Source organism: Sceloporus occidentalis, unplaced genomic scaffold, assembly GCF_023333645.1.
Source record: "Sceloporus occidentalis isolate IW3139 unplaced genomic scaffold, rSceOcc1.0.p SCAF_239, whole genome shotgun sequence".
NCBI classification, from domain to species: domain Eukaryota; kingdom Metazoa; phylum Chordata; class Lepidosauria; order Squamata; family Phrynosomatidae; genus Sceloporus; species Sceloporus occidentalis.
The window spans coordinates 630,252-644,291 of NW_028317219.1; positions in this window are offsets into that span (position 1 = coordinate 630,252).

Here is a 14,040-nt window from a genome sequence, read left to right on the forward strand (position 1 = left end):
TGAGTATTGTAGTCCTCTCCGAAGATGGAAAGTTTTTAATCTCTGAAGGGCACGGTAATGGAGAGGAGCCGGAAAAATAAATTGAAGCTGATAATAGACCCACGATGCGTGCTAGAGTCCTGAGGGATAAAGAATACCTTCGCAGTACGGTCTTGATTTCCTTTCAAATGGATCTCAATTTGGGACCTGGGAGGCTCAATGTTTGATTGATGGAATTGATCAGAAAACTGAGGAATTCCATTTGTTGACTCGGAATCAATACTGATTTCTTCCAGTTGATGCCAAATCCGAGATTCTGGAGCAGATCCAGAGTCCTCTGGGAATGGAATGTCTCGTGCCATGAGGAGGAGGTCGTCCAGATAGATTATTAGTCTGACCCCCCTGCTCCGTAATAGAGAAACCACTGGTTTCAGAAGCTTTGTGAAGCCCCAAGGTGCTGAGGAGAGGCCAAAGGGAAGGCCTCTGATGATCTGGGAAAATTGGTACCGTGAGATAGGCATCCTTTAGGTGATGGATGCCCTCCATCTTCAAATGTTTGTAGCGGATAAATACATTGAAAGACCTCAGATTTATCACAGGTCTCATACCTGCTTCCTTTTTCTTGACAAGAAAACCCAGAACACCATTTGGTGTTTCCATGATAGCCCCTTTCTTTAATCGATCTAGCATCTCTATGTCTATCAAATGATTTTGATCTTTGGAAAGATGGAGAGGATTTGGTAATGTTGTTTGCACAGGATAGCAAAGGAAATCTATCTTGAATCCCAACACAGTGCTCAGAACCCATTTGTCTGAGATTATTAGGGACCAATAGTGGAGAAAAATGGGCGAGCCTGTCACCCAGTTTGTGACTGTGAAGAGAAAAATGGTAGGGACTGTAAAGGTCTTGTTTTAGAATATCCTCTTTGGCCCCCTGGCTCTCCATAGTCTAGTCTTATGGAGGAAGAAGGTTACTCTGCGATGATTCAGATTGGAAACCGTCTCTGTTATAGGCATAGGAGCCTCTGGATCCACCTCTTTTGTATGAGAAACGGCCGGAAGAGTGGATCCGTCCTCTGCCGGCCTTTCCAAAAACCTTTCCCTGAAATACTTTTTTCAGATTGGTTTGAGCCTTATTTAGGGAAGAAAAGACTCCCACATATTTCCCGATGTCTTTAATAAAGGCATCACCAAACAACAATCCTTCAGCCGAAGGACCTGGTTCCTTGGTAGCCAGTTCGGTGAGTTGGGGATCTGTTCTCATTAGAATGGATTTACGCCTTTCGATGCATAAGGCAGTATTAGTATTGCCCATAAAGCAAATTAATCTCTGTACCCATCCCCGTAGGATATGAGTATCCACAGGTTTGCCAGACTGTAAGGCAGCCTCTGTTAGATCGAAAATTTTTGCTACGGGCCCATAGTGTCAAAAAGTTTTTCTTGACATCCCTTAAAGGATCTGTCGATTCCCTTTCTAGGTCAGGAGCCATACAAGTCTTATGGGCGATGGTAGGCACAGGGCATTCAACTCGCAGTTCGTTATGGACAGCTCTATCCATAGGCTTGCGGATCCAGTGTTCAATATACTTAGATATATGGGGTATAGGCAGCCATTCGGCTGATCTGGGGTGTTTAATGAATGCTGGGTCGAACATAGGGTTGCCCCGATCATCAACCAATTCAGGTGGATCTGCACTGTCGGATTTTAAAACCTTGTCAACAGAGACATCATAAAATTCATCACCAGATATGCCTGATGAGTCATAAGCCAAATCAATGTCGTCTTCTTCCTCTGCTTCCGAGGTATCTGAGGTATCAAAAGAGTCGAGTTTACCTTTGCGGAGTTTTTTCCTGGGGAGCTATACAAACTTCCCTACAAGAGGGGTCATCGTGAGGTGGTTTAGACCTCGTGTCTTTATTGCCTTTGCCAGGCAGTAACGTCTTATTGCGGGATTCCTGATTCTTAAGCGGGTTACAGCGTGCTTTAAAAGGCTTCTAGTCTGGTTCTATATTACGATGCTTACGTTTCATAGACGCCTTTTTGGGCTGATAAATTGTCCCCTGTTTATCAGGGGTATGGCCAAAGCATAATTAAGCTCACCCGCCACGTCAAGGTAAGCTCACGTGAGCTTAATTATGCTTTGGCCAATTCATATGACCAAAACCTCTCATTTATATTATGTTTATATATTTGTTGCCAACTTTATTAGGGTGAGAAGCGCAGACAGTATTTTGTTTTTTGTATACATTGTACAGCCAACACACTGTATTTGCAGCATGCTCACACTGTTTGGTAGGCCTCATATTATACATTTGTATTATTTGAGCCTGAGACTAGCTTAGCGCACCGACATTTTTTCTTTTCCCTGTTTGCACATATTTGAGGTTGTTGGCTCCTCATCAGTCTGGTTGCAGCTTGCTGTCCAGGGGTTAAATGGGAGGAGGTTTAATTGCACCTCCCCCAACACATTAATCTGGTTTTGGTAGCAGTATAAACTGCTTTGTGTGCCCACTATGTAGGAGGTGAGAGTAGGTTCTCACCCTATTGAGAGTGTGCCTTGACGTGGCGGGTGAGCTTAATTATGCTTTGGCCAATTCATATGACCAAAACCTCTCATTTATATTATGTTTATATATTTGTTGCCAACTTTATTAGGGTGAGAAGCGCAGACAGTATTTTGTTTCAAGGTATTTAAATACCCTTCCTTACAGTTCAAGTGGGAGGGGCCAGAATGATGGAAGCACTATGTTACCAAAAATAATTAAATTGCAAAATTTAAACTTCTATTTGATAAAAGGAGACACATTAGAGTTAAGATGTAGCAGCAACTATGTTAGAGATAAAGCTAATGGAAATCGTGAGGACATATAAGTTATTTAAGAAATATGGAAAACCTTCATTAATGGTTTGAATACAGTTTTCATTTGAAGAAACTGAGCATTGAAAAAAAACCTGAAATGGATGAGGTTAAAAATAGTAATTGAATTCTTAAAAATGCCACTACTCATAAAAATAACGTTAATGTTATTATAAAAATTCATTGAGCTCAAAATCAACATTTGGGCCACATGGCTCTAGGCAATTTAGTTTCAAAATCCATTTCGCTTCAATTTTATCAAGATCTTTTTCTATGTGGCCCCCCTCTCCAGTGTTTCTGCACTGCCTCTATAGCAATAAATTTAAGGCCACCTGAATTAGCCGAATGGCATTCTTTAAAGTGTCTGGAGAGATTGTGACTCTCAAATCCCTTTTTAATATTTCTAATATGTTCAGCAATTCTGATTTTAAGTTTTCTTTTGGTTCATCCTATATAAAGGCGTTCACATGGACATTCAATTAAATAAATGACATCTGAGGAGTTGCAGTTTAAAAAGATTTAATCTAGAAGACTTATTTCGTATTGTTATCCCTGAATTCTTTGCAACTTTTATTTTGAGTTTTACTGTAAATACACCCTTGGCATTTCCCACATTTAAAAAATCCTATGTCTAAGGTATTATGTCTGTTTCTTGTTTTGTTTTAATGTTGGTGCAAGGATGGTCTTCAAAGTAGGTGGTTTAGAATAAATTATGCGTGGTGGGTCTTTAAGAAGTTCACCAAGGATGGGTTCTCCTTGTAGGACATGCCAATTCTTTTTAATTAGACGTGTAATCGTATGAGACTGGCGGCCAAATCACATTATGAAAGAAGGTATTTCTGAGAAGCTATTGTTTTTTGTTTTTTTTTGATTGATTAAAAGGGTTTGACTTCTAGGGATGGCTAGAGCTTTTTCTTGTGCTATAGCTAAATCTTTCCGTAGATAACCCCTTTTCTAAAAGCAGCTTTTCATCTGTTCAATCTGAAACTCACATTCTTTGAATTCAGAACAGTTATGCCTAATTCTCCTAAACTGACCAAATGGGACATTATTTAACCATGATTTAAAGTGGTGACTTGTCGCAGGAATGTTGCGGTCAACATTTTTTCAAAAAGTCCAATTTTGTTCTTTTTAATATAAATTTCAAGATCTAAAAGTTCTATAGATGAGTGAGATTCTTTAAAAGTAAAGTGCAGATTATATGGATTAAAATTTAAAAACTGCTTAAAATTCTCAAGCTCAGCTGTTGTTCCTCTCCAAATAAAAACACATTCATCAATGTATCTACTCCATAGGACCAGATTCACGCCAAAGGGACAGTTATTCCATATAAACATTTTGCCATAAATAAGTTTGCGTAACTTTGAGTAAATCTGGTGCCCATGGCAGTACCCTCAATTTGCAGATAAAATTGTCCTTCGGACCAAAAAAAGCTATGGCTTAAAATAAATGCAACACAGTCAACCAAAAAGCATATTCGTATGAAGAAAATATTTATCTTCCAAATTATTTTTGTTATATTGATTTTCCAAAAATAATTTTTAATTGTTACTTTCAAATTTGTGTAGATCAATGAACATATCAAATTTATCATTTGATGTGCTTGGTGCAAATTTAAGCCCTTTTTTGAGGAGACTTAATTCACTCGTATTTAATTCCCTGACAGATTGAAAATGTTTTTTTTTCCTTTTCCATTCCTTCATTTCCCCTTTTATTTCTTGATCTCCTTCTAAGTTTCTTCTTTGTCTTTTTCTGTGGACTAGAGTCCAGGTTTCTAGAGATTACTGTGATTAGAAAGCTGGGCTCCATTGACTTGCATGGTTGAATGCAGTACCTGTATTTGGAAAAACAGAACAAATTCTGGGGATACAGCTTTAAAAGTACTCTGTAAAAAGAATAAAAACCACAAATGGTGCAATAACGTTTAAAAGGTTTAAAACAGCCCCCACTAGTTGTGCCACACTCACAAGATTTCCAGAATTTGTTCTGTTTTTCCATATATCTGTTGTAAGGGGCTTATTGGAGGAGGAGTCCTTGGGGAAGCTACCACATATGTGTTCCGATGAATAGAATAGAAGGGTTAAAAAGCTAAGTACCCTGTTTTTATATTATCTTTCATTCTTGTAGAACACAGTTACAATTTTATAGTACCTGTATTTGACCTGCAAGGGGAGCCAGAGTTCTCAAGAGGGTCTGGAGAGACGTTCTAGCGAACGTTCCCAACTTTTAAAGGATGCGCCGCCATCTTGTGAGCAGAGGCGTATCTACTGAAAATAGCGCCTATGGCAAGCACTGAAATTGGGCCCCTGTCCAAATATCTAAAACCCATTTACTAGCCCCTGCTGCCCATATATATATATATATATATATATATATATATATATATAAATATTAGTCCCTGCTGCCGATAGCAGGTTAGATCAACACACAAACCCAGATCAATTGAAATTCACTTGTGATCTCAGCACTGAAGGAATATATACCCTCTCCCCCCCATCCACTATATACCCTCTCCCCCCCTACCCACTATATATCCTTCCCCCCCCTACCCACTATATATCCTTCCCCCCCTACCCACTATATACCCTCCCCACTATATACCCCCTCACCCCCGTAGTTCTCTCACCTTGAAGTCCAGCGACGGGAGCACAATGCTGCTGTCATCCTGCACAGCTCGCTGGTGCCCGCTACTTCACTGCTGAGCGCCGTAATATGACGTCATATTTCGGCGCCCAGCAGTGAAGCAGCGGGCACCAGCGAGCGGCTTTTAAACTCTGTCTTCTTTTTTTTGATGCGAGGGAGAACGCAGTTGCTAGGCGCCCCTCTCTCTCCTCCGCATCAAAAAAAAAAAAGACAGCGTTTAATAGCCGCTCGCTGGTGCCCGCTGCTTCACTGCTGGGCGCCGAAATATGAAGACATATTACGGCGCTCAGCATGAAATGCCGGGACCCGGACGGAGGTAGAGGCCTCGTGGAGGAGAATGAGGGGCGCCGAGCGGTTGCTAGGCGCCCCTCTCTCTCCTCCGCATCCAAAAAAAATAATAATAATAAAAAAAAAAAAAAAAACGGCGTTTGAAAGCCACTCACTGGCGCCCCCTTCAAATGGCGCCTATGGCACGAGCCATAGGTGCCATACCCTAGATACGCCTCTGCTTGTGAGTGGCAACATCTCGCAGTGGCAGTTGTGACCCCTCTCTGGAGCGGTCACAACACGTCCTGGGGTGGGTGTTGCTGAATGCCTTGCTATCAAGGCTTTTCAGCGAAACCATTGAAGTTTAAAATGGACTTCCACTGCCATACAGTGTGTGGCGGACGTTGACGCCCCTGATGCCGATCTCAGTGTTGCTGAATGTCTTGACATCAAGGCATTACAGCAATACCGTTTAAGTAAAGAAAGCTTGTTTAATTAAATGATGTGCCAGGCACGTCACTGGTCGTTACTTGACTTTTTTTGTGTGATGTGCCTGGCCCGTCATTGGACTTTAAGGGTTTATGTAGGGGAGTTCTTGAAATCTCATTTTTAACTTAGGAGAAACAGTTACAGTGTGAGACAGTGGCCCGTAGCTTAGCCGAGGCTGAGATTGGTGCTCATTGCTCACCTACCATACTGCAAATTAATTAATAGTTTATTTTGGTGAAGAAAATGTACCGTTGTAGGGTGGATTGGAGAAGCTGTAGTGACTACTGTAGTCAGGCCCGGACTGGGACAAAAAATAGGCTCGGGCATTTAAGCCAGAGCATCCCATTTTTATTTATTTATTTATTGTTAAAGCCCACCCTTCATGTACCATCTTTGCATTTACTCACTCATTCACACAAATCATTAACACATTTATTAATGCAGTCTCACAAATCATTCAAGCAATTCAAACACACATGAATTCATTAATTGTCATACGCATTCACACAATTCATCCACACATTTATTCATTCATTCATTCATTCTCATACGCATTCACACTACCCCTTCTCCCCATCTTATCTGCCCCTTCTATGTTCCCCCTTTTCACTATGTACCCCCTTCCCCACTTCTCAATATGTATCCCCTCTCCCCATTTCTCACTATCTAACCCCCCTCTGCCCCTTCTCACTGCACCCCCCTCCCTCACCCTACTTACCTTGTTGCCGGAGCAAGCAGCAACTGCGACCGGGCCCGCGGCAGGGCCGGATTGACTTAGGGGCTGATGGAGCTGCAGCTCCAGGCCCCTACCTTAAAATAGGCCCAGTCAGGACTGGACTGACTGGGCCTATGCGGCCTCTATGGCCGCATTAACGCAGGGCCCCTTAAGCCCGCCGCAACTGCGACCGGGTCCGCCACTCTAAGGGGCTGGGAAGCCCCCACCAGGGCCTTAGGGGTCTGCGGCCGCACAGGGCTTAAATTAAAACATCGGGGGGGTTTTTTGACTTTATTTAACATCCTCCATGTTAAATAAAGTTAACAAAAACTTTATTTAACATGGAGTATGTTAAATAAAGGAAAAACCCGATGTTTTAATTTAAACCCTGTGCGGCCGCACACCCGTAAGGCCGGCCCTGGTGGGGGCTTCCCAGCCCCTTAGAGTCGCAGTTGCGTAGAGGCCGCATAGGCCCAGTCAGTCCGGTCCTGGGCCTATTTTAAGGTAGGAGCCTGGAGCTGCAGCTCCATCAGCCCCTAAGTCAATCCGGCCCTGACGCGGCCCGGCCCACCGGGCAAATCCCCGGTGTGCCCGATGGCCAGTCCGGGCCTGACTGTAGTGTATTACAGGGACTGCAGCAGACATTTCCCCCCTGTTCCTGAGTAGAGTTAAGTTAATTAAGACAGTTGCCCATTTATGCTACCAGCCAATACTCTAATTTGTGGACAAGTTAATTGTTTTATTATCTTTCAATCATATCATATATTATTCTTCATTGATAAATAAATATTGGTGACAAAACCAGGCATTCTACTGGGCTTGTGCACAGTGTTACTGCCTTTCAGTTGTTTACAATTGAAAACCATTTTCTGAATACTAGTTGCCCATTTATGCTACCAGCCAAAGTTCTACTTTGTGGACAACACAAAATATTTTTATTATCTTCATCTCTTTGCTGAATAATAAATATTGGTGACAAAATCTGGCATTTTTTTCCCCAGTACTCCTTTTCTTCTCTTTTGTACAATATATTTGCAGTAATAAATAATTTAAACAAATGTAAAAAAAAATCTGGCATTGGCTGTAGGGGCTATTAAACTGGCTAAATTTAACAATGAAAATATGAAATTTTCATTGTTTGTTTTATTCCTTATTAATTTTAACATATGAATATAAAAACAGAAAAATGACAAAGACTAATATATGCATAAATTCCATAACCTCCTGGTATTATCAAATTAGATATACAGACAGCATATATATAGGACATATACAATATAGCACATACAACAAAAAAAAAAAAAAGACAGGACAAGGTGCCGGCTAGGGGAGGAGGGGGAGAGGAAGGGGGGAATCCCACAGCGTTTTCACTTTATAGCACATGGTTCAGTTGGAGGGAATGGTCAACTTTTTTTGCCCACTAATCCAAAATGCCAAGTAGTTTTGGGGAGTTAAGGAGTTGACCATTTTAAGTCTTTCTCCATTCTAATTTGTAAAATAATCTGATTTTGAACTTGATCTTGTCAGGGTCCATCCAGGCTGTGGAGCTGCATATCTCTGTTTTTCCTTGCCTTGCCTCAGTTCCCATGTTTTGCTATAATCCATTACTGGATTTCCATATGCTCTGTCCTGAACCTCTGATTCCTGGATTCTAGTTCTGCTCTTTGCTTCAGGTGTGCCCCACCCGTGTGTTATGTTTGTCTCGGTCTGCAGTCTAAAGGTATGTCCTCGGTTCTGTGTTTGGATTTAATGTTTAGCTTATTAGTGATTCAGTAAGCAGGGTTTAGCATTAGGACCCACCGAATATTGGAGTAGTTTGGTGTAGTGGTGGGTTAAGCATACTATGGCCATATGATGTGACGGAATCAACAATTATAATCACATAGTCCTAAACTAGTTCCTGTATTCCTGTATTTACCTTTGCCCTCATCATCTGAGGATTTCAGTTCCTCTCTCCTCTCCCCATGTCCCAGTTAAGATGTCCTATCCTTGCTTAAAGGAGAAGAGTCCGAGGATTCCGGCTCCTCACTCCATCCCCTGTGTTCCTTGCCTTGTTCCCTGTTCTTTGTTGTGCCCTGTATCATGTATGTCTTGTCTGGTTATGTTCCTTGCTTGGTCTCCCTGTCCCTTGCTCGCTCTGTCCCCCTTGCTTGCTATGTTTCTGCTGTTACTCTGCTTAGCTTCCACACTCCCAGCCTGCAGCATCCTGCACATGATTCTAGTGCTATGTTTCATGCCTCCTCCAGGATATCTTCAAGTTCTGCTTTGTTCCGGGCTCCATCCGCTGCTATGTCAGGGTGCTGGTATGTGGCTGCTCAACACCCGGATGAGTGCAGTTGCCCTGCACCAGGCCCTGTCCGACTCTGCCACTGCACAATAGCTCCTGAACACAATCTTTGGGCGCTCTGGGTCATTACAGTCGTCTGTATGGACCCAGTTCCTGACAGATCCCAAGCTAAATCCAGTGTCGTATTTAGCTTGGCACCAGAAAGGTTTTCAATAAATTCAAAGGTCTTTGCAATCGATTCTATTCCTTAAATTCAATATATCCCCACCAGATGTATAAGTTTTTTACCACACCTCCAGAGGGGTGAGATGGACGTAAACATGTCGGCCAGCCTGGATGGAACTGAATACCACCTATTGACTTTAACCCCTTAACGTCCATTGCCAGATCAGGCACGTCATGCAAAACAGTTACTTAACGACCTATGACGTGCCTGACACGTTGTGAGTCTTAAACAAGCTTAGAAGGTGATCAACGATTAAACGGTGTTGCTGTAATGCCTCGATGTTGAGGCATTCAGCAACACCGAGATCGGCATCATGGGCCATGTCTGGCCCCTCCCCGTGGGCGTCAACATCCGCCATACACTGTATGGCGGCGGACGCTCGTTTTAAAAGTTTAGGAGGCGATCAACGATCACCTCCTAAACTTCAATGGTGTTGCTGAAATGCCTCGATCACAAGGCATTCAGCAACACCGAACACTCACCCCCAGATGTGCTGTGACAGCTCCCGAGAGCGGTCACAAACGCCACTGCGAGTGAGTTCGCCAACCGCAAGATGGTGGCCGCCCTGTAAAAAAAATAATAAAGTTGAAAAAGTTCGCTAGATGGTCTCCAGACCTTCTAGAGAACTCTGGCTCCACTTGCAGGTTGAATACACGTACTGCATTCAACCATACTGTAACGGCCGGGGATAGTCAGGATCAGTAGCCGAGGATCCACAGTACAGAACCCGTGCACGAACCAGAGGCAGGCAAAATGGTACTGGAGAAGTTCGGATAAACGTGAGACGAAGCCGAGGTCAAGGATTGGAGAAGTCAGGATAGCCGAGAGACGAAGCCGAAGTCAAGGGTTGGAGAAGTCAGGATAACCGTGATACAAAGCCGGAGTCAGAACTTGGAGCAAACACAAAACCGCAACTGAGCCCAGAGAAACAAAGCATGAAACTCTTTGACAGGCAGTGAGTGGACAGCTAAGGAGCCCTCAAATAGCCCCAGGCAGATAACCCCGCCTCAAACTATTAGCATAAATAAACAGAGAAAATGTCCGGCTATTTTAGGAGTGGCGTGCGCATGCGTGAGGGTCTTGTCCGGCAGTGTCTGCGGGAGGCTGCTACGGCTGTAGCAGCTGCAGGTAAGTTGTTAGCTGTTACACATACAAGTCAATGGAGCACAGCTTTCTAATCACTATGTGATTAGTAAATTTTTTTTTTTTTCCAATGGTAACATTTAAAAATTATTATGCATCAGAGGAACCATCCAGTTCCAGCAAAATGTAAAAGAATAAAATAAAATAAAAAAATAAAGTTTGTTATTATGAGCAAGTGCTAAAATTAGCGCTGTATCTTCCCAAAAATAAAAGCATTTCAAATACCCAAGGGGTGTCTAATTTAAAAAAATGAATGGTTTTACGGGGTAAATTGGAGTGGCCGGGCTCACAGATAGGGCATAGGCACAGACTGACCGAAATGGGGAAAAAAGCGCACTTCCAAAATGTGGCATTTTAACTGCAAACACCAGACAAACCCATGCATGTGGGGTATAACTGTACTCGAGAGATGTTGCAGACCACACATTGGGGTGTTGTTTGATAGTGATGTATACCTGGAGCTATAAATTTATACCCAAAGTACAATTTGTGTGAAAATAATACCCCAAAAAATACTACCACAAAGTGTGGCAAAGGTTGGTGGTAGAATCTCAAGCATGGAATGGGTTAAATACTACCATTTTAAATACCTTGGGGTGTCTAGTTTTCAAAAATATATGGTTTGATGGGGTAAATTGTAGTGGCCGGGCTCAAAGGCAGGGCATAGGCACAGACTGACCAAAATAGGGGAAAAAGCGCACTTCCCAAATGTGGCCTTTTAACCCTAAATAGCAGTCAAAACCATGCATGGGCGGTATCACTGTACTCAGGAGATGTTGCTGAACACATATTGGGGTGTTGTTTGATAGTGACGTATACCGGGAGCTAAAACTTTGGCAAAGGCTGGTGGTAGAATCTCATGCATGGAAAGGGTTAAAATACTAGCATTTGAAATACCTTGGGGTGTCTAGTTTTCAAAAATATATGGTTTGATGGGGTAAATCGAATAAGCCGGCTTCAAAGATGGTCCTATTAGGACATGGGGGCAGTGGGACCAGATGTAAAAGTTTCAAGTAAAAAATGTGCACTTCCTAAATGTGGCGTTTTACCTCCCAAACAACCCGACAAACCCATGCATGGATGGTATCACTGTACTCAGAAGATGTTGCTGAACACATATAGGGGTGTTGTTTGATAGTGACGTATAACAAGAGCTGGAAATCCATACCTGAAGCACAATTTTAGTGATAAAAAACACAAAATAAATTACTACCACAAAGTTTGACAAAGACTGATGGTAGAGTTAGTGCATGGAAAGAGTTAACATTCTAGCATTTGAAATGCAATAGCAAAACGCTACCTGTACTTATTGCTCCATAACGTGCAGAAAAAAGCAAAAAAACATAAAAGCATTGGGTATTTCTAAATTCAGGACAAATAGTAGAATCTATTTAGTAGGTTTTTTCATTAGCTTTTTTGGATGAGTAAAAGATTTTTCGGGTAAAAGTCAGAAAATGTGGTTTTGTTTTTTTTTATGGGACATTAGATAATATGATCAAAACTATGGTATCTGAAGAAAGCCCTTCTTGTCCAGAAAAAAACAATATATAATTTGTTTGGGTTCACTAAATGAGCGCTGCAAAAGTGTTAAAACAGCCTCGGTCCCAATGGTACAAAAGGTAAAACACAGCCTGGTCCTTAAGGGGTTAAAATGATTTTCTGTTTTTAAGTTTCAAACCAGGCCTTACGCCATTCCTCAAGCTTTATTCCTCAAATCCTTCTCCTAAGCTTTTAGTTGATGTTTTCCTTTGACTTCTATACTGTGCACTCAGCCTGTCGTCTTAGCTATTATCTTTGGTGTTTTCTTATGATTAAAGATTTTCCCAAACTTGTTCCAAATTTTTGTATCCCCTCTATGCAGAAACTCCTGCAAAAAGTTTTTAACTCTAAGATAATGAAAAATCTCAGAGGTCTGTAGGTTAAACTCTGAGGCTAGTAGTGGAAAAGCCATTATCTTACCAACAAAAGCCTTTCAACCATACAATAATTCTGTGCCAAAATTATATAAATATTAGTCTAAGCATATATGATGCAATATAAAGCTTAACCCTAGTATAGCACTTCTAATATAAACATAATCCAACCGTTCAATAATATGCAAAGGGTATTTCCATAGCTACATGTCTTAAAAAGTGCTATAGAAAAGGAAAAAAAATAACCAAAATAGTATATGTCTAAATATATATGTAGAATGTAGTGGGAAGCATTACTCTGTAAAGCATTCCTAATATAGACATAATCCAACCATAACTGTGCCAGCATTTTCTAATATCAACCTTTAAAAAACCCCAATGAAGTGATATGTATATATATATATATATATATATATATATATATATTTATATTTATATTTATATATATATATATATATATATTTATATTTATATTTATATATATATATATTTTTTTTTTATATATATATATATATATTTTTTTTTTTATTTTTTTTTTAAGTATATTAATGCCACAACATTCAGGAGTGTCAATGTAGATGTTTTGAAATCTGGAGATGGTAAATTAATTAGTGAGGATCAGGAAAAGGCCGCTATACTAAATGCCTTTTTTCCTCTGCATATAACTACCTGCTGATTGGCAATTCAGCACCACAGAAACCTTAAATCAATATTGGGAATGGCTGACTCTAGATAAAGTTTTTAAACTTAAAGCAGACAAAGCTCCAGGGCCAGATGGGATACACCCAAGGATGTCAAGAAATAGCCAGACCACTGTTTTTAAGTTTCAAAGATTCTTTCCAGTCGGGAATTGTACCAAAGGATTGGCGTAAAGCTGATGTGTTTCCCATTTTTAAAAAAGGATCCAAATCTAAGCCTGGAAACTACATACCTGTAAGCTTCACATCTGTGGTGGGGAAATTGAGAGTTTATTAAGAGATGACATACAGCAGGGCTGTCCAAGTTTTCTGCAGTGGGCCACTTTATCAGAATTGTATACGTTCGAGGGCCACACTCATTTTTCACTGTAATTTTTAACCTTTAATATATATATAAAATATGCAGATTAAAATTCAGGATTCTGGATAAGTAAAAATGAAATAGTTCTATTTATTCTAGGGATGCACCAAAATGAAAATTCTGGACCGAAACCGATAATTCAGGGTTAAAAAATTCCTGGGACCATGTCCCGTGATAGAGATGGTGGGATCTGCTGCAGTCCGTCTCGTTACCCAAAACCCATCGTATACACCCTGTATTCCATGTATCCCTTGTGAAACCTTGGATTCCTCCTACTAACGCCTAGGCAGATTCAGTACCTCCTCAACCTGTTGAGATCGCTGGAGAGACTGAATACGAGGTCCAAAATATTCGACTCCCGGATTCGACATGGCCGTTTAGAATACCTCATCCACTGGAAGGGCTATAGTGTGGCAGACCACTCCTGGGAGCCTGTGGACAACACCCACGCTCCTGCCAAG